At 36.0% G+C, this 20,998-nt stretch overlaps 1 pseudogene; it reads left to right on the forward strand.

The window, feature by feature from the left end:
* The first annotated feature begins 260 nt into the window (after positions 1 to 260).
* LOC122222635 overlaps positions 261 to 20,998 on the forward strand; it is a 30,987-nt pseudogene continuing 10,249 nt past the window's right edge.

Consider the following 20,998-nt stretch of genomic DNA (forward strand, 5'->3'; position numbering starts at 1 on the left):
ATAATTATAAATTTTCTTCCCTACAAGAACTAAACTACTCAACCACAAATATTACTTGAGTATTTATTTTGTCCACATCACAGAAAAAGACAGTGTATGGGATACACAGATATTTGTAATTCTTCCTCTCAAATACTTTATAATACTGATGAGGAGATAAGTCATACACAAGAATGACAGGTATAGATATAAAAAGTCAGTATCCATGAAATGGCCCCAACAGGAAGGGCTTAGGAGAATCAAAAGTGAGAGGAATACCCATGTACCGTGGTATGAAGAAAAGCCTCCTGGAGGAAATGGACCGAGAGCTGTATAAGAGGGAGCCATGAAGAGTTTAACAAATGGAAAAACATGCTTTCTTGAGTGTGAAGGAGATGCTAAAGAAAGGGAGATCAATGACTATCCTCTACACCAAGAGCTAGCTTTTAAATTGTTAATGGTTGTATGTAGCTTCATAATGTACTGACTTTGATTTTAATCAACTTAAATTTTATTTTAATACAATTTCTCATATAAAGAATTTCCATTCTGATCTCATATTCCTAGATATTCTACATAGCTTCTTTCTTAGCCAGTATCCATATTTCTATAATTCCTATGACTAGAACTAATCATTCTCAAGAGTTCTCTTAATTCTGCAGGATCCTATAATCATATGATCTTTTTCAGAGTTCCCCGGATGATGTTTTAGTCTCCATCTTTTTTATCTTTTATAGCCTGTTTTACTATTAGAACTATATCCAACAAGCCCCATTGTGTCTCTGTTAAACATAAACGAGAAGTAGAAGACTGGAGATACCACCAAAACATAGTTTGCAGAATTTTTTTTGAAAATATGGTGATGTTATAGATGAAGATTCAATTTTGGATATAAAAATCTTAAAGCTCCCAGGATCTCCTTGTCAGAACCACAAATGATCCTGTATCTAAATTTTCACAAGTGGTGAGTAGAGCACACTCTGCTGGACAGAACTCTGAAATAGGGGGTAATTGTCCTTCATGGTTCCTGTTTTCCTCTTAGTCTTCCTACTCACCTCCACATTCCCTTTGCCCTTTTAGAACCAAGCACTTTTTCCCTTTATTATTCTAACCCATTCTCTCTCTCTTTCCCTCTTTCTCTCCCTCTCTCTCTCCCTCCTGTCATACAGAACAGAAATTCTAGATATTGTTCCATAGTGAGATTTTAGGGACGTAATATGCTGTCCCCAGTGAATATTTCCACTTTAAGAGAGGACCACAGCAAGAGGGCAATGCTTTGCTCAAGAGAATGAGTTACTATAAAAATGGAATTAAAGTCACATAAGAGGTGAGGGCTTTATTTTTAGAGAGAGATAAGGAGGTTTTCAGTGATCATAGCAGGAATTATCTTTTTAGCACACCTCTTATTTCCCCTTTAGGCAGTGAGCTGGTCTATCTCTTCTAGTGAATGAGTGGTGGTAGCAGTAATAAAAATAATAGCTAATGCATTGATGTTTATTAATATTAATAGGCTAACATGCATTGCACACAGATTTTTGCATGGATTGTCATGCAATCCCCATTATTATTACCCATTTAAAGATGAAAACATTGAAACATACAGAACTGAAAAATTCTCCCAAAGACCTGTGACTCAAATAGAGAAAGCATAAACAACTAGGCCATGACTGCTAAGAATTAGTGGCCACCGACCCACAGGAAAAAGTAACCAGCCAATGGGCACATGTGATGCATGGCTCTAGGCCTTTGTCTTTGGCCAAATCCATCAGAGGTATCCTGTTCTTTTCTCTGACTTCTTGTCCCACCCTGGGCCAGGCTCTGCCTTCACACTTAGTTTTTCCAGCTGCCCGAGGCTGAACACCACTACAGTTTACCCCTCTTCCTACTTTCCTTATTCCTTTCCCTGCACCAGCTCAGCTACTCAAAAAGGAAACAAAGTGGCATACTCCTCATGTCCTGTGAGATTCCAGGTGAGAGTTGGTTAGTCTAATTAACCATTATTTGTGCTCCAACTGCAACCACTTTAAACTTTCATACTTAACCATAACTGTTTTCTGTTACACAAGTGTTCAAAATGTGAAAGTTTCTGAAAAGTATAAACAGTGCTTTCAGAGAGCAATTTGTTTTGGAATCCAGGTTCACAGACTTTAAAGCTAGGAAAGATCTCAGGGGTCACCTGGAATTACCTCCTCACCATAGAGCCCAGGGAGCTCTAGTGACCTGGCTACAGTTTCACAGTTAGTTCATTCCAACAATAGGACACAGATTTTCTGACTTCCCTTCAGCAAAAATTTGTTCAGCAGAAATTTATATATATTTTATATTTTTTTATATATCAGGTACTGAGGGTACAAAAGGAACATAAAATCTAGTGCTCTGTCTACTCATGTGTCTTGGTTAGAGTCAGGTTGTAAACATTTTATGCTGAGAACATCCTTGGCTGCTAAAAAAAAAAAAAAAAAAAAAAAAAAAAAAAAAAAAAAAAAAAAAAAAAAAAAAAAGGTGATGTCTCCAGAGTCACAGCAAGAAAGTTCATTGAAAAGAGCAATGTTTCTCTTTCCTTTAAAAGAGAGTTAGCTTTTAATATGAACTGTTGGAGCAGGCAAAGGCTTCATGAAATATTTATTCATATATTCCTAAGATAATCCAAACCCCCTTATTTTATCAGTGAAACTGTCAGGAATCAGTGAAGCTACCTGGTTTTATGTTCTTTCCACCATACCTGTACCTTCTACCTTCTTCTGGTTAGAAGCAAAACAAATTTTTCAAAAAGAAAGAGTATGACATCCCAAGATGCTATGCTTCCCAATCACAGAAACTTTTTTGCAGTTTCCATCTGGGGAAGAGGGATGAATCAGAAGAGAAATAGGCATAAGGACACTGCATATCTTCCTCCGACAATTTTTTTATGTTGGTTGAGAAAGGAAAGAAATGAAAAGACAGAAACCGTTTTAAGATCCACTGCCTAAGCAAATGGCAGGCGTGATACCATCTGGATGGTTTCTGCTGGCAACATTAAGTAGTTATGTGATCTTTTGACCCAGCATTAGATGTTGTCTCTGAGCTGTGGAAAATCTAACACAACCCTGACTTGAAGATAAAGACTAAAGATGGAAAGGTTTTCTAGCCTCCATGGTCAATGCTGACACCCAAGGATAATAATGCTACAATGACTATTTTCTTTCTTTCTTTTTTTTTTTTTTTTTTTTTGAGAACAAAAACCTGCAACAGGTCAAATTCTTTTTGTGCTTTATTTTCTTAACATGCAGCTAGTCCTATATTTTGATAGTGTTTTCTATATAGCATTATCACTACTTCTTGCCTTCTCCTTGAAAACTGACTATTCATTATTTGCCGGTATTTGGAGACCAAATTTCAATCAATGTGGAATGTATTCCACTGACATACATTTGACAATCCCCTGACTCTCAAAGATGCTCCACAGTGGAAACATAACTGTTACTGAGGGGTTAAAGCCAGTCTCGAGTCATTTCTCAGGCTTTGTGATATGCAGGAGAGCCTAAACGAAAGCATGAATAATGTTTTTTAATATACCAAAGGCTGACTGCCTTAAGTTGTTTTTCTCCCTGCTTGAACCAAAGCACAATAGAAGTTAAGTGTTTTATGCAATTCAAAATCCATTTTAAGACAAATGCCAACACTAAATTATGAATACTTTAAATAATGAAAATATGCATAAAAATATCGCATTTTTAATGCCCACAAAAGTAGTAAATATTGGATAAAAAAACAGACCCCTTCCAAACTATGAATATTCTGGAAAATAATTTAGTAATCAGTATGGAGACAGTTACTTAGCATGGAAGTGCCCGTTAGAGTGACAATATCAAAGACTGGCTTTGTATTTAGATTGTGAAGATGGCTCTCTCTTGTGATTGTTTTCTTTAAAAATATCTATCGAACACCGTGTGTCAGTCACTTTCATATGAGGAGACTAGATCTAATATTTATTGAGCACCCACTATGTACCAGGAACTCTACATATTGACTTCACTAAATCCTCATGACAATTCTTTGAGCCAGATATTGGTTTGAGTCATGTGAAATTTCCATTTTCATAGGTCAAAAAGGCCGAATATTAGAAAATTCTTAGAGTCTGACCTGAATGTTAATATTTTTATTTTATACGTGGTTCACAGAAAAATAAATAAGTTAAAGTTTATATACCAAATACATGGAAGTGTTGGGACTTCAAACCAGACTCTTATCACCCAACTACATTTGACTTTACCTTACAAATTGTTATTAAGCTGAAAGGATCCCACAGCCCTCCAAACTATAAATCAACTGCCCCACTCCTATCCAAGCCAAAACACCTGAATGGTTTGTGTCTTGTCTTCAGTTTACAGATTTGATTATATTAAAATCCTAATTTCTCTACACACCTATTGCCCTTATTTCATTAGCTTCATTATGACTATAGTCATTGTATTTTCTGAACCAAAATTTGGAACATGTGATCAGAGAGAAACACAGATATTTATGAGGAAAAGGATATAAAATAATTATGATTGATTCCACTGAGAAATTCTGGAAGAATGCTCTTTACAAACACATCACTTGCACACACTGTAGTTTAACTGTTTTGTAGGTGGCTGGCACATTCTACTTGTGGCTCCCTTAGGGCAGGTTTTATTTTACTGCTATTTGTGGAACACCTGTAATTTTGCACACAAAAACACTAGAGCACTTCTAGTGGTAGACAGAGGCAATTGGGAGCATGTTGGCAAACAGTGTGCTAGACAGTAGGACTAAGACATTCTCCTTTCTTTCAAAAACTCTGCAGAAGTACTGAGCACTCACGGGACAACTACTTATCAAGTACTTTTGATGCATAAGGTATTTTGTTAGATGATGTATAATATATGCTGTATATGACATGCATAATATCTTCTAAGAAAAGGGAAAGATCTGATCAAGTCTTGAAAGTAAATTAGGCAGAGGATAGTTAAGATCCATGGGTCTCAAACTAGCATGGATCAATATTTCCTGAAGGGCTTGTTAAAACACAGATTGCTGGGTCCACCCCAGAGTTTCACATTCAGTAGATGTGAGGTGAGGCACAGGAATTTGCATTTTTAACAAATTCCCAAATTGTGCTCATACTGCTGATCTAGCAACCATGCTTTGAGAACCACTCATATGGACGACTGAAGATAGAGGAAGTAGAATGAGCAATACCACAGATGATGGAATCAACATAAGGAGTCTGGCCTGTCTGAAATATAAATATAGCTATTAAGCTGCTCTGACTCGCTCCATCTGAAGACAATCTACCTCACTGCAGCCTGGGGCATTCTCCTAGATGCGCACAACCTTGGCATCTGGCAGAATGAGAGACAGTTGAAATCATTCATCCATCCAAGTTAGAAGCCTTAAGCGAATATCCAACAGGAGTCACTCCCTTACCTCCTATATTCCTATTGTTTGTCTCTGTAGAGTTCTTTATTAAGGTCAATTGAGTCTTTAGGCCTCCCTGGGGAAAAAAAAAAATATGTAAGGTACTCAAGGGTCTTGTTGCTTTATAAGACTTTTCAAGAACTCTTACGTTGTAATTTAGCCATATAAAGCTAAAAGAAAGCTATAACTTTATTTCACAACTATTCAAAAGCTTGTTTCCAAAAATCTGTAGAAATCAAATTTTCTAATCTCCCCCCCCACCTCCGCTAAAGCCAGCCTTTAATCTACTCTGTCACTTTAATCTACTCTGTTTTCCGGTGAACTTTAACTTCAAATGATACAAGACGTTTGTCTCACAATCTCTCACCAGTTACAGGCCTCTGCATATTTAAGCCTCATCTTGTGTTGTTGATTTAAACAAAGTGACAAATCTGAGGCTTAATTAATATTTTCTAGATTGATTAATGGACCTTGACCCACACACTACAGCTCAGCTAAGACATAGTTGGGCTCATGTTTCATAAAGCACATTCAGTGAGGTAGCACTACTACATGTTATCTCTGTCTTACCAAATTGAATCCATAAAGTAAACAGAGTGACTAATGGGCAACTCTCATAATAGAGACTATATTATCTGATTCAGTGGGGAAAAAAGACCCCCGCAAATAAAACCTTACATCACCAAAAAAGAAATCCTACCTCTATGCATCTTTTTCTATCCATCTATTACCCACTCTATGAACAATGATCTTAATTCATAGAGCTCAGTTTTAATTCAGCAAGCACCAAACTAAAAAAAAAAGTTGTCAGGTGTCAAAAAAGCAGTGGAGTATCAAGGACAATAAAATGAAAGAATAAAAACAAGAAAGCAGATGACAAAAATTGCCTTACTAAAAAAAGCAAAGAGGAATTGTCATAATATATTTTAAAGGTAATAATAATAATAAAGCTATTAAAAAGTCATTTATACTTTTCCCCTTACAGAGAGACATTAAAAGTTCTGTATAAACATGGGAAAGAGCTTCAGAATTCCCTTTTCCTACAGATGAAAGGACCTACTGCCCAAGGGATTATTTGCATTTTAGAGATAGCCCCTAAATGTTCACAGAATGTCACAGTGAAACAGAAGGAAGACCTCACTCTTCCAGGGATGTTCTGATTATTTACTTAGGATTATGTCTGCTTTTTAAAAAAAATGTAATCACTTATAATGTGGAACACGTCTAAAACAGAATAACTTAACATTAAAAATACATAGTAAGGAGCATTCTAATTAGTAACTAGAGCTATACATTTCCCCTAAAGACAAAAAAGGATTTAAAAATTTCAGGTTAGCAAAAATGACTCTTCAGTTTGGCCACATATCAGTATATATAAGCACATAATTCTTTGTCCCAAGGTATTTTCTCTTAATTTATTCTATTTATATGACCTACAGTAGAGTGCAAGCAGATAAGCAAATATATGATTTGCATCTGTGTACAATAAAATGTCAACAATTTAGAATCAACTAAATTAGACTCCCATAAGTTAACCAGGTTGGGACTGAAGTTTGGACCATCTTTCCAAAATAATTTACTAAGCAAATCAATAGTGCAAACACAATTACAAGACACTTTTTAAGCACATTATTATATTAATTCTTCGTGTGCCAATGATACTCCCAATGGCAAACCAGCCTTATTTATTTTTACAGTTAAGCACACAACAACCTTCACCAGCACTTGTTAGTTCTCATGCCTGTGTGTTTTTAAATTACTCCATGTCTTAAGTGATTTGGGCCTCACAGACAAATCCTGCACATGGTGCCTGTGTTTCCTCCCATCATTATAGGTTTGCCCCCAACCACAACAGCAACATAAGAGCGCTAACGCCTGCTCCCATGGAAATCAGGTGGAAAACTCTGAGTCCAAAAGCAGAGGAAAAGAAGAAACTGGGAGAAGTAAGGAGTCAGACCCCAAAGCAGCCTGTCCTTCAGGAACAGCCATCCTGCACTGACCACCACCCCTCCCAAAGGCTCTCCTACTGAGCTGTGTGTTCATTTCCTAGGAATGCCGTAACAAATTATTCCAAGCCAGGTGTCTTTAAACAAGAGAAACTTAAAGCCCAAAATCAAGGCTTCCCAGGGCCACATTCTAGAGGAGAAAGCCCTTCCTTTGCCTCTTGCATCCGTGCTGTGGCTCCTGGTGTTCTGTGGTTTGTGACAGCATAGCTCCAGGCCCTGCCTCTGTCTTCACATGGCCTTCTTCTCTGTGTGTTAGCAGACTGCTTTGTAGCTGACAAAGCTCCCCCATTTGATAGTGATACTCAGTAAATGAGGTGCTAATATTTTCATTTTGCAGAAGAAGTAGCTGAATTCAGAGGGGGCTAAGATTACTTAGCTAGGTAGAAGGAGATCCGAATATTAATCAAACTCAGGTTCAAATCCTATGATATTCCTACCATACCAAGCTATTCCTCTCTTCTCTCACATACATACTGGCTAAAATATTTTCAAGCCATTTTTCCATGGTCAGTGAATTACCACTCATTACCAATATATGGAATATCAAGGATCTTCTTTTATCTAAAAGAATCAATATATTCCTGAAGTGGCTCTGGACAGGTTCTTCAGCTAACCCAGACAGTGGTTCTCAACCATAGATGCACATCAGAATCTCCTGGATGTGGGGCCAAGCCCTGTGTATGTTTAACCCAGTAATTCCGTCCAGGTGCAGCCAGAGTTGAGAACCCTGGAATATGGGATTTTAGACCTTAGTTTACTATTTGATATATTGCACACACACATGCACACAATGACTTTTCATTGTTATGGTTTTCTAAAAGCAAAAGTAACAATCCCAACAACATCTTTTGTACAAAAAGATAACATTTTTAACCAAACTATTGTGACAATAAAGACACTAGTACAATCCTGACTGTCAGATCTATTGCTGGTCATCAGGAGTCCTGGATACTACTCAGGACATTCTCTCTTCCATAGAGTGTCTAGGCTCTAGGGTCCAATTCTGTGATGAAGATGTCCAGTGCTAGGGAGAAGACAGACAGATGTTTTTGTCCTGATTCTAGCTATTTCATCACTTCTGTGAATGGGTTATTTTAGTAGTTTCTGTAAGCCTAAGGGCTTTTATTCACCATGTCTATAATTACAAATCAATCCAGTTGCCCAAAAAGCAAATGTTTGTAGTAGTAGTTCTGAAGAAACATTTATCCGGTGCTCCTAATAAAACAACAGTTTAACTACAGTGAGCAGTGTTCAGAGACACCTGTCCAGTAGGCATAGTATCAGTTTCACAGTGTGGGTTGTCAGTGTCCTTCAAAGTTATGGTATCCCATGCCAGCAAAACATTATAGAGTAACTCAGCTATAAAGTATTCAGTCATTTAAAAAAACAAAAGCAAAAAGCAAAAAACAAGAAGATCCTGCCATTTGCAAAAATGTGGATGGACCTTGAGGGCATTATGCTAAGTGAAATAAGTCAGAGATAACAAATACATATGATCTCACTTATATGTGGGATCTAAAAAAGACAAAACTCATAGAAAAGGAGATTAGACTCATGGTTACAAAAGGTAGGGAATGGGGGAGGGGGAATTAATTGGAGGAAGGTGGTCAAAAGGTATAAATTTCCACTTATAAGATAAATAAGTACTAGGGATATAATGTACAGCATGGTGACTATAGCTAACACTGCTGTAGGCTACATGGGAACACTTAAGAGAGTAAGTCCTAAGAATTCTCATCACAAGGAAAAAAATTTTTGCTTTTTTTACATTCTCTTTTTATTGTATCTGTATGAGGTGACGGGTGTTAACTAAACCTACTGTGATAATCATTTCACAATACGTGGAAATCAAACCATTATGCTGCACAGCTTAAACTTACACAGTGTTGTATGTCAGTTCTATGTCAATAAAACTGGAAAATTTTTTTAATTTTTTAAAAATAAGATAAAAAGGGCGCCTGGGTGGCGCAGTCGGTTAAGCGTCCGACTTCAGCCAGGTCACGATCTCGCGGTCCGTGAGTTCGAGCCCCGCGTCAGGCTCTGGGCTGATGGCTCAGAGCCTGGAGCCTGTTTCCAATTCTGTGTCTCCCTCTCTCTCTGCCCCTCCCCCGTTCATGCTCTGTCTCTCTCTGTCCCAAAAATAAATTAAAAACGTTGAAAAAAAAAAAAAATAAGATAAAAAAAAAAAAAGAATTTCACAAGAAGACAGGTGGCCTAAAGGCCAAGTGGTCTGCTCCTGAATAGATGGATAGGAGGACAGCTACAGCAGCATTTCCTGAACTGGAGTCCATACCCTCACATCTCACCCTCACTGAAAAATTATGTACAAAAAGCTGAATGCGAAATTCAGTTCAGTTTGTACACATCAGAATTTTTCAGGGAACAATGCCTATGTAGATTTATCAGATTCTCAGAGCGGTTTGTCACTCCAAAAATGACTTGGAATCACTGTTATCAAAGAATACACAGTCTGTATGTTTTCCTATAAATTCCTTTTCTCTCAAATGAGATTTGACAGTCCTTTGTTCACTCACATGGCCTTATCCCCCAGTGTAGATCCTTGCATGACACAAGCTTTCAATAAATCTGTACAGGGTAAATGAAAGTTGAACAGGAGAGAGTGTGTGTTCACATTGGCTGAAAGGACCTGGAAGTGATGCCTTCTCTGTGGCTTTAACAGTCACCTGGCCTGAGGATAGTTGAAGACCCTGCCAAAGAGGTCTTGAATAGAAGGGGAGTAAGAAAGTGTCCAAAGGCAAGGCCCAAACTCTCCCCGGAAGTTATTTGTAAATATCTCCAGTACTTAGATAAATGAATGATCAAGGGCTCAAAGTTCCTCACCATACATCAAGATTACCATAATTTTAGTGGCATTTATATCGCTTGCCTACAGAAGTATGCCAGCCTATCAAATTATGTATGTGTGTTCGATGGCAATGGATGGCAATATTGATATACATTTTCCTCTTAAATGGACTGATCACTCATTTAGCTGTCATCTCGCATCTGCCACTGAAAACAGAGAAGACAAATTGAGTCCATTTTTCAAATTCGGCAGAGTTATTTATTTTGTTAGGCATAACATATTCATCTCTGCTAGTTTTCGTATGGCAGCAAGAGAGTCAAGCCATCCAGTTGTAAAACTAATTAACAGAAACAACCTTTGAATTACTAAACTGGCAGTCTCATGTTGCTGACAGATTATCACGGGAGTACTGAGTTGTAAAAATTATTATTAAAATAAATCCAGGTTTTCATTTTATTATAGGAAAGGGATTTCTAACCAAAAATTCTTTTTTAACTGAGGTAAAACTGGTATATAACATTTTATTAGTTTCAGGTGTACAACATAATAATTTGATACTTGCATGCATTACAAAGTGATCACCATAATAGTTACCATCCATCACACCATTGACCCCCTTCACCCTTTTTATCCATCCTTTAACCTCCTTCCCCTCTGATAGCCAGAGCCCCCCATTCTGTTCTCTGCATCTATGAGTTTTATTTTGTTTGGCCACTTGTTTTGTTTTTTAGATTTCACATACAAGTGAAATCATACAGTATTTGTCTTCGTCTGACATTTTCACTTACTTTAGTGCCCCCAAGGTCTATACATGTTGTCGCAAATTTCAAGACTCCCTTCTTTTTTTGTGGCTTAGTACTCCATTGTACGTATATGTAACATCTTCTTTATCCATTCATCCATTGATGGACACTTAGGTTGTATACATATCTTAATCAAAAATTCTTTGTTGTTATTTGGCAAGGGGAACTTGCAGTATTTTTCACTTTGTAGTTTTTCTCATGTGTCAAATAACATCAGAAAAGACATCATTTTGGTGTTCTGCTCAGAAAAGAATAAACTCTGAATAAAAAGAAAGAAAATGATAACTTCTAAATAACCTATACCTGTTCAAGAATATAGATACCTCCATGGTGATGTGACTGGGGAAATTTTCATACAGTTAAGATTTTAAAAATGAATCTAAAGATTATCCTTGAAACATGCATTCTCACCTTCTTTTATGATTTTTCCCTCCACCTGTCTTCCTTCCAAATGAAAACACTAGCTATTTAGGGTTCTTCTCTTTGCATCAGAAAGCAGTTTCTACAGGAGCACCATATTGATTTCTCCTTAAAGATCAGAATCCTCTGTTACTCAAAAACCACTAAATATGTTTACCTCAGAAAATGGAGAATGGGGTCTATTTTGTCATCTCCATTTAAAAGCACTAAAGAGACAAACAAAACATGAACTCCCTGAAGACCACTTCAACATGTACTGCTCAGTCACGTGTATCTCTTTCAAAATGCTTTTTTTTAGTGCCCCTTATTCTCTCCTTTCACAAAAAATGATTTTGTACAAAGCTATTATAAAGTGATTTGTTCACTGAAAAATTGCTTGAGGAACAGTATTTTATATATGCTAAGAAATAAGCAGCCAAGTTACTCCACAGTCAGTTTCTAAAACACCTCCAGTCTACCAAGGGCAGAACTACAGGAAACTCAGTGAATATTATTTTTGGTACATTAATAAACATTGTAGAGCCATGTCCAGCCCAAGAATGATTCCTGGAAATTAAGTGTATAATTTTCTTGCCCTAAAGAAACACAATTCACAGAAAGCTCTGAGATAAACATGCATCATAAACACCGGGTCCCATACCACAATTGCACAATTCAACCCACCCACCTCACCCTAATGCCAGCCCTGTGTGAACCTGCCTTTATTTAACATATTGATACTTTGTACATTGTAGTTTTCTGTGTTAATTTTGATTTTTAAAATATTGTCATCTGAGTCACTATGCTAGCGGTGACAGTAGCATAACATGCAGACTTGTTGAATCGCTATGCTGTACGCCTGAAACTCATGTAATATTGTGCATCAGCTATACTTCCATTATATACATATATAAATATAATATTTAAATATAAAATAAGTAATATATTTAAATAAAATTTATTTATTTATTTATTTATTTATTATCTTCATTACTGAGTTTTCTGGCCTGCCTTTAAGTCTTGCACTTAAGCAAGTACTGCACTCACCAAATGGTCCCAGCCCCAACCATGACCTCTACAGGGTCAGCCCTGAATTTCTCTGCCAGAGTGAAGGATCATGTATAATGTGGATGGTTCTTTAAAATAAAGAATAACTTCAGGGTACCTGGGTGCCACAGTCAATTAAGTGTTCGACTCTTGATCTCAGCTCAGGTCAGGATCTCACGGTTCTTGAGTTCGAGCCCACATGGGCTATGCGCTGATGGCACGGAGCCTGCATGGGATTCTGTCTCTCCTTCTCTCTGCTCCTCCTCCCAGTACTTACTCTCTCTCAAAGTAAATTTAAAAACTTAAAAATAAATAAATAAAATAAAATATAGAATAACTTCTATTGTTTTTTCTTCCTACAACCGTACCAATACATATCCATTGTGTTTACTTAGGAAAAAAAAAGAAAGTGAAAACATCCTAGTCCCTCCACTTAGGAATAACCACTGTTAATAACCTGCTGTATATCTTTCTAGACTGATTTTTATGTTTATGTTAATATGATAGATGATATATAAAAACTGAATATTTAAAAGGCATGGTTATATAACAATTTTCCAGATTAGCCATGATTTAAAAGAAATGGCATCATTTCATTTTTTACAAATTCACTAATATATTTATTTTTTTTAATACAGTCTCTCTGTGAATGTGGAGGATTTCAGTGTCTATGTACATCAGGCTTTCCTCAGCATTACAAGCAGCTTTCAATGAAACTTTTAAAAGTAAGAAGGAGTAGGCACCTAAGATGTTACAAGTAAAGTAAGACTCCTGTCCTCAAATGAAAGTATAATCAAATGGGAGATAATGTCATGTATCCGAATTCATAAATCAGAAACTGATGCAGTGCCCCAAGTAAATGCTACAAACAGCAAGTTCCAAGACTCATTTAAAAGCATAATGATAATCTCTCTCTCTCTTTCTCTCTCTCTTGCTCTGTATATCTAAATACAGCTCTATTTATCCACTTATCTATCTATACACTTAATCCATAAGTGCTTAACTACAAGTGTTATCACTCCCACTAATATTCCTATCACAAGCATAGTCAATAACATTATGAATTCTGATATCAGACAGCCCAGGTTTGACACCAAATGTATATTTTTGGGAAAGTTACAAGAGTGCTTTAATCCTAAATGTTCACATCTGTTAAGTATCATAAAAATACCTATCTTTATGAGGTTGCTGCAAGAATTAAATAAAATAATCTTTATAAATGCTTACCATAATATGTACCATGAGTAGGCATTCTATGCACCTAAATTGTTATAATTGAAGACTTCTATCCTCAAAGGAAAGCATAAATGGGAGGAAAAGCCATATATTCAAATAATAGAAATGTAGTAATGTAATGTGATTTTAAAAATATATGGCTAAAAATAAGGGGAGTCAACCTTTGGCTCAGAATTTTAAATTCATGTTGTTAAATGGGCTTACTTTATAATCATTGTCTGTTTATGGAAGAACGCTTGAAGTATTAAGCAATATAATAGCCAAAAAGAAAATTAATACAGAAAAAAAAACACATAAAATGCCTTCTTAGCTACTTTAGCTTTCCTTTTTCAATTAATTTTCCAATACTGAGAAAAAATAAAATATAAAGAGTGAAATTATACCATATAGTATACCTATTTGGCAAAGGTAATACATAAAAATCAAAACACAATCAGGAAATTATGAACAAAGCTAAGTGTTATAATAAAATAAAATCAATAAAACATAATTGATGTTTACAACATGGATTCCATTTAGGCTTGTATCAGAATTAAGTTGAAACAGTATATACTCTATAAATATTTATTTATTTGACTCTCAGAAACCCTATAAATATCTATAATGAAGGTATATAGAACAGAAAGTGTTAATCCCTAATCTGAAGTTTAAGTTACCACCAGAGAGCGCAATTAGGAAGAATTAAACTGCAACATTACAGAAGTTCCTCAAAAAAATAAAAATAGAACTATCATATGACCCAGCAATTCTACATCTGGGTATTTTCTGAAGAAAATAATAACACTAATTTGAAAAGATATATGCACCCCCATGTTCAGTGTAGTATTATTTACAATAACCAAGATATGGAAGCAACCTAAGTGTCCACTGATTGATGAATGAATGAATGAAATGGTGGTATGTGTAAATAGATATATATATATATATACACACACACACACACATACAGACACATATATACATATATATATATACATATATATACATATATATGTGTATATATATGTATATATGTATATATATATGTATATATATATAAAGGAATATCAGTCAGCCAAAAAATAAAAAAGAAATCCTGCCATTTGTGATAACATGAATGGACCTTGGGAGCCTTATGCCAAGTGAAATAAGTCAGACAAAAAAAGAAAAATACCATGTGATCTCACTTATATGTGGAATCTAAAGAAAAAACAAAACAAAACAAAACAAAACAAAACAAAACAAAAAGTGGGCTCACAGATATAGACCACAGACCAGTGGTGGGGATGGGGAGTGGACAAAACAGGTGAAGGGGGCCAAAATTTATACATTTTCAGTTATAAAATGAATAAATCATGGGGATGTAAGGTATAGTATGGTGACTATACCTAACAATACCGTATTGCATATTTAAAAGTAGCTAGGAGACCGGATCTTAAATGGACTCATCACAAGAAGAAAAACTAATTATGTATGATGATGGATATTAACTAGACTTCCTGTGTTGATCATTTTACAGTATACACAAATATTAAGTCATTATGTTGTATACTTGAAACTGAAATCATTTTATGTCAATTATACCTGATTTAAAAAAAAATAAAAGAATCAAACTTAAATGATAAGACATCATCTCTACAAACAACACCATCCAAGAGACTCTTAATCTCAGATTGACAGTTTCAAGTGCATCCAAAAGCCTAAGTATAAAGGTATAAATTCAAGGAAATGTGACAAAATTGTGATTCTAGCCATTTAACCTTATTAATTATGTGGTGCCTTGTGTGAAGAAACAGTGTGCTATCATAAAAGGACTGAACAGCGCATTATAAAAGGGGAAATTAGAGGAACAAAATTCTAACACCATTCAGAGAACACCTTGATTATCAAAGAAGAATGTTCTGTCTCTGTATTGGTTGGAGATCTATAATAAAGAAACATGGGTCAGATTAATGTAACTTCATGTCACTCATCATCAGCCTCATTTACCCAAATCCACTTATTATGGTGCCATCATGAATATAATGAGGTTTCCCAAGTACAGTTATGGCTTCCTCCTGCTAAGAGCTCCAGTGCCTTGGGGACCCTCAGGCTCTGCCTTCTACCCACCATTTTATTTTATTTAATGTTTATTTATTATTTTTGAGAGAAAGATAGAGACAGAGACAGAGTGTGTGTGAAAGGAGTATGGCAAAGAGAGAGGGAGACACAGAATCTGAAGCGGGCTTCAAGGCTCCAAGCTGTCAACACAGAGCCCGATGCAGGGCTTGAACTCACGAACTGTGAGATCATGAATGACTTCAGCCTAAGTTGGATGTTTTAACCAAATGAGCCACCCAGGTGCCCCATCTGCCTACCATTTTAAACATACCCTTTGCATTATATATCTCTGCTTTTAATTTCATTCCTTCAAACTATGTTTCTGCCACTCTTCCCAGGCCCTCTATAATCATCTTTCCATTCAGTTTTATCTTGAGTTGCATTTTTCTTATTCCTTTTGTCCAAAAAATAACCCATATCTGAATTACCCGAAGTTGTATGATTTCATTACCTAATGATGCCCTTTGATTTGTGTAATATCCCAGCCATTTTTCAGAACTTGATAGATTGTAATGTACTGTCACTTTCAGAACATGTGGAATAATTATCTATAATGATGGCAGTTTTGTCCATCTCCAAATTGTTCTTATATGAGTAGTTCCAGACTAGATAAAATTCATGGGGATATGATTGAAGGAATCAAGGAGTCTCTTAGCATCTACATTGGATTTTGTCATAACAGAAAAGCAAGATAGTATTCAAAGACTATTAAATTGTGTCAAAAGGATACAAGCATCAAACTGAAGAGTCTAGCACTGGTGAAAGAAGAGATAATTTGAACATCCATGATAATAATAACATCAATATTAAAACATCAAAGCTATTATTATGAATACATAATACTTAAAAACCCACTTCTGTCCTTTAGGATGTACTAAGAAACGTGTCATTTTGTAAATGAGTAAAGAATCTAACCTTTTATATATAGACTATACTCAGGATAACCAAGTTGATGAAAGGAGTTTACTCTTTTAGAATTATCCGAGCTAACAAATTAAGAAGGAATGACAAACTTCTGCTTCCAAACATAATAAAGTAAAAAGGATTTGATTTTCCCTTCTAACATAAACAAGCAGATTAACTATATAAAATAGTAATTTTTAGATATTAGACAATAGATAGTGAAGAGTAGTTATCTTTAAGAGTGAAGAAACAAATGAGGTTAGCCCTACCATTGCCCCCAGGTCACTGCCTAATTGTTCATGTCCTGCAGGGAGGGAGAACCCAAATAAAGCCCTACAGCCTTTATGAGTTGAAGAAATAGCGATCAGAGTCCAGAGAAGCCAAGGCAGTTACAGCTTCTGAGGCACAGTCATAGAGAAAGAAGCTACAGAGAGAGAGAAACTCAGAAATACACAGAGTGATCCAATTCCCTTGAATCTAAACACACACACACACACACACACATATATGAACATACATACATACATACACACATATATATATGAATAAGAAGATGAGGGTGGTAAAAGAACCAATGGAAAGTAACAAACCAAAATTCACTAGGGCCAGGAATTGTTTATATTCCCACCAGCCACAGTCGAAAGACCTCATAATACATTGGCATCAGACAAAATTCCCTTGAGGGTATCACATTAACTAGTGAGGTGAAAATAATCCTAGACTAAACACTGCTCTTGACCCATTCTAACCAACTTAAAATCAAGCCAAAGAAAGGCCAAATTGATTCCAAATAACTGCATGTCAGAAAAAAAAGTCCAACACTACCTAAAGGGATGAAATAATATCTAGGACTCCAAATGTAAAATTCACAATGTTTAGCATCCAATCAAAAATTATGAGGCAAGCAAAGAAGCAGAAACATCTGAGCAATAACCAGGGGAAAAAAAAATCAACCAATTGAAATAGTCATAAATGACAGAAATGATGGAATTAACTGATAAAAGTCTTAAAACCCTTACTATAAATATATTCTAAATGTTCCAGAAGGTAGAGAGAAACATGCATATTATGGAGACATAAATGTAAGATATAAAATACAGCCAAATAGAAATTTTAGAGATTACAAAAAATCTCTACAATAAAAACTACAGTGTAAGAGACTGATAATATATTAGATATTGCAGAAGAAAAGACTGGTAAACTTGAAAAGATAGAAATAGGAACTACCCAAAATAAATCACAGAGTACAAACAGACTGAAAATAAATAACACAGCCAAAATGACATGTGGAGAAACATCAGGCATTCTAAAATTTATCTAATTGTAGTTCTAAAAGGAATAGGGCATCAGAAAAAAATATTTTAAAAAACATTATCTGGAAAATTTCCAGAATTGATTAAAACTATATATCATAGGGAAATAATTGTCCCTGGGTCTCTCACATTCCTACATTACAACCAGAGATGCTATCTTTGTTCTGAATTGTTTTGAAAGATGTTTGCATAGCAAACAACCTTAGAAGATAGACTGTCTCCCTCTAGACAAAAAGGTAGGTTTGCTTACAGTCTTAGAAGGTAGAGATATTATCACTCTCTAGTGCAAAGGAAAGGCATGCTTCCTGCTCATTATAAAGATGTGGGTTACCTAAGCTTAGGAACCTTGTCTATAACACTACTCACTTGAACATTCAGATGTCTCCTGGACTGCATCACATCACCAGTGTGAGAACTGGAACTAAGGAGAATGCTCATACTCTACTTAATACCTGTGCTGTGAATAATAAAGTACTCCTTGGAACTCTACTAGTTTGCAAGTTGGGTAAGGTCTCAAACCATTTCACATATGGTTTTGACATACATTCATAGATCCAAGCTGTTCAACATATTCTAGGAAAAAGAATCATAAATCGTAAACCACACCAAAGAAGATCACACTCAAATTGCTCAAAATCCGTAATAAAGAAAAAATATTAAATGTAGTCATAAAAAAGGCACATTGTATCCAGAGGAATATAGTTAAGATTGACTGAAAATGTCCGATAAGAAACTCTAGAAGCCATAAATTAATAAAGTAATATTTTTAAAGTGCTGAAAGCAAAAAACAAAAAAAGCAAAAAACAGCAAAACAAAACAAAAAACAGGAAAAATATCTTTCAAAAGGAAAGACAAAACACTTCCAACAAACAAAAGTTGGATTTCATTGCCAGCAGACATGCACTACAAGAAATATTAACAAAATTATTTAGGCTAAAGGAGAAGAATGCTATTTAGAAATTTAAACCTACAAAAAGAAATAAAGAGAATCTGAAATGCTAAGTATGTGAGCAAATATTTTCAAAATTTATTTGTCATTTTTAGTCACCTTAAAAGACAACTGACTCTTAAAAGCAAAGTTAATAACAATGTACTGTGGAGCTTACAGCATATGTAGAAGTAAAATGTAAGACAATAATAGTACGAGAGAGATGAGGGAGTAAATGGAAATATGCTCTTGTGAGGTTCTTTATATTGAGGGCATAACAATATTTGAAGGTTGGCTATGCTAAGATAAAGATATACATTGTATGCCCTAGATCAACCACAGGAAAAATAAACAAGCAGCATAACTGAGACAATGGTGAAGAAAAAAAGAATCATTTAAAATATTCAGTTCAAATGAGGGCATAAAAAGGGGGGAAATGAACAAAAACCAGATGGGACAAATAAAAAAATCACAAATTGGTAGATATATACTCATTGTATTAATAATTATATTAATTTTAAGTGGCCTAAACACTCTAATCAAAATGCAAAGATTGTCAGATTGCATGAAAACAGAAGTCAACTATATGTTGGTCATAAGAAATATACGTTAGGGGTACCTGGGGGGCTCAGTTGGTTGAGCCTCTGACTCTTGATTTTGGTTCAGGTTACGATCTAAGGGTTGGTGGGATCAAGCCCCAAGTGAGGCTCTCCTTGATGACAGCAGAAGCCTGCTTGGGATTCTCTCTCTCCCTCTCTCTCTGCCCTTCCCCAACTCATATTCATTCATTCATTCTCTCTCTCTCTCTCTCTCTCTCTCTCTCTCTCTCTCTCTCAAAATAAATAAACAAAACAAAAAGAAATATAAAAGAGTTAAACATAGAAAATTTAAGGCCAAAGTATGAAAAAAGATGTATCAGGAAAACACTAGCATGGTTACATCAATATCAGAAAATTTCAACACAAGAAATATTCCCAACAACAATTATATGTCAACAAATCTGACAACCTAGAAGACATGGATAAATTCCTAGAAACATACAATCTACCAAGACTATCACATAAAGAAATAGAAAATCTGAATAGACTGATTACTAGTCAAGAGATTAAATCAGTAATCAAAAACATCTCAACAAACAGAAAGCCAGGACAAGATGGATTCACTAATGAGTTCTACCAAACATTTAAAGAAAAACTAACACCAATCCTCAAACTTCCTAAAAAACAGAACCAGGGGGAATATTTCCAAACTCATTTTATGCGGTCAGAATTACTCTCATACCTGAGCCAGACAAGGACACCACAAGAGAAGAAAATTTCAGGCCAATATCCCCGATAAACATAATCCAAAAATCTTCACCAGGTAAAAACAAACCCAGGTCCACAATACACTGAAAGAGGAAGTCCTGCTCTGGGACCAGTGCCCCCTCGGCCCAGTGGCTATAGTAGCAGCCCTCCTGGCCACACTGGGTGGGGCCCAATGTCCAGTGGCTGCACAGAGGCAAGAACTCTGACCTCATGCACTGGAAGGCTGTGATCATGTGGCTAAATGCTGTGCCTAGGGGCATGGGTGGTCGTGAGCAGAGGCAAACTTGCATCTACACCAGCAAGCCCAGGAGGCGGCAGGTCAACTCCACCAAGAGCTCTGCCAAACCAGGCTCCTAGCCAGTGCTGGCAAGGTCATGAGGCTTGGGAGCTGGTGGTCAAGGAGCTGGACCTGGCCTGGCTGTGCTCGGTGCATGTTTTCTGTCAGGGGATGCTCCAGGAAGAGCCTTGACTGGACGTCTTAAATCAACAATGCAGGGATCTTCCATTGCTCGTATATGAAGACCAAAGATGAGTTTGAGACACAGTTTGCAGTGAACCATCTGGGGCACTTCCTACTCACAAATCTTCTTGGATTCCTCAAAAGGTCAGCTCCAAGAAGAATTGTGGTAGTTTTTTCCAAACCTTATAAATATGGAGACATCAACTACGAAGACTTGAAGTGTCAACAAAACTAAATAAAAACTTTGTTGGGGTGCCTGAAGTCAATTAAGCATCGGTCAATTTCAGTTTCAGCCCAATCAGGCTCTCTGC

Source organism: Panthera leo, chromosome B3 (genome assembly GCF_018350215.1).
Source record: "Panthera leo isolate Ple1 chromosome B3, P.leo_Ple1_pat1.1, whole genome shotgun sequence".
NCBI lineage: Eukaryota > Metazoa > Chordata > Mammalia > Carnivora > Felidae > Panthera > Panthera leo.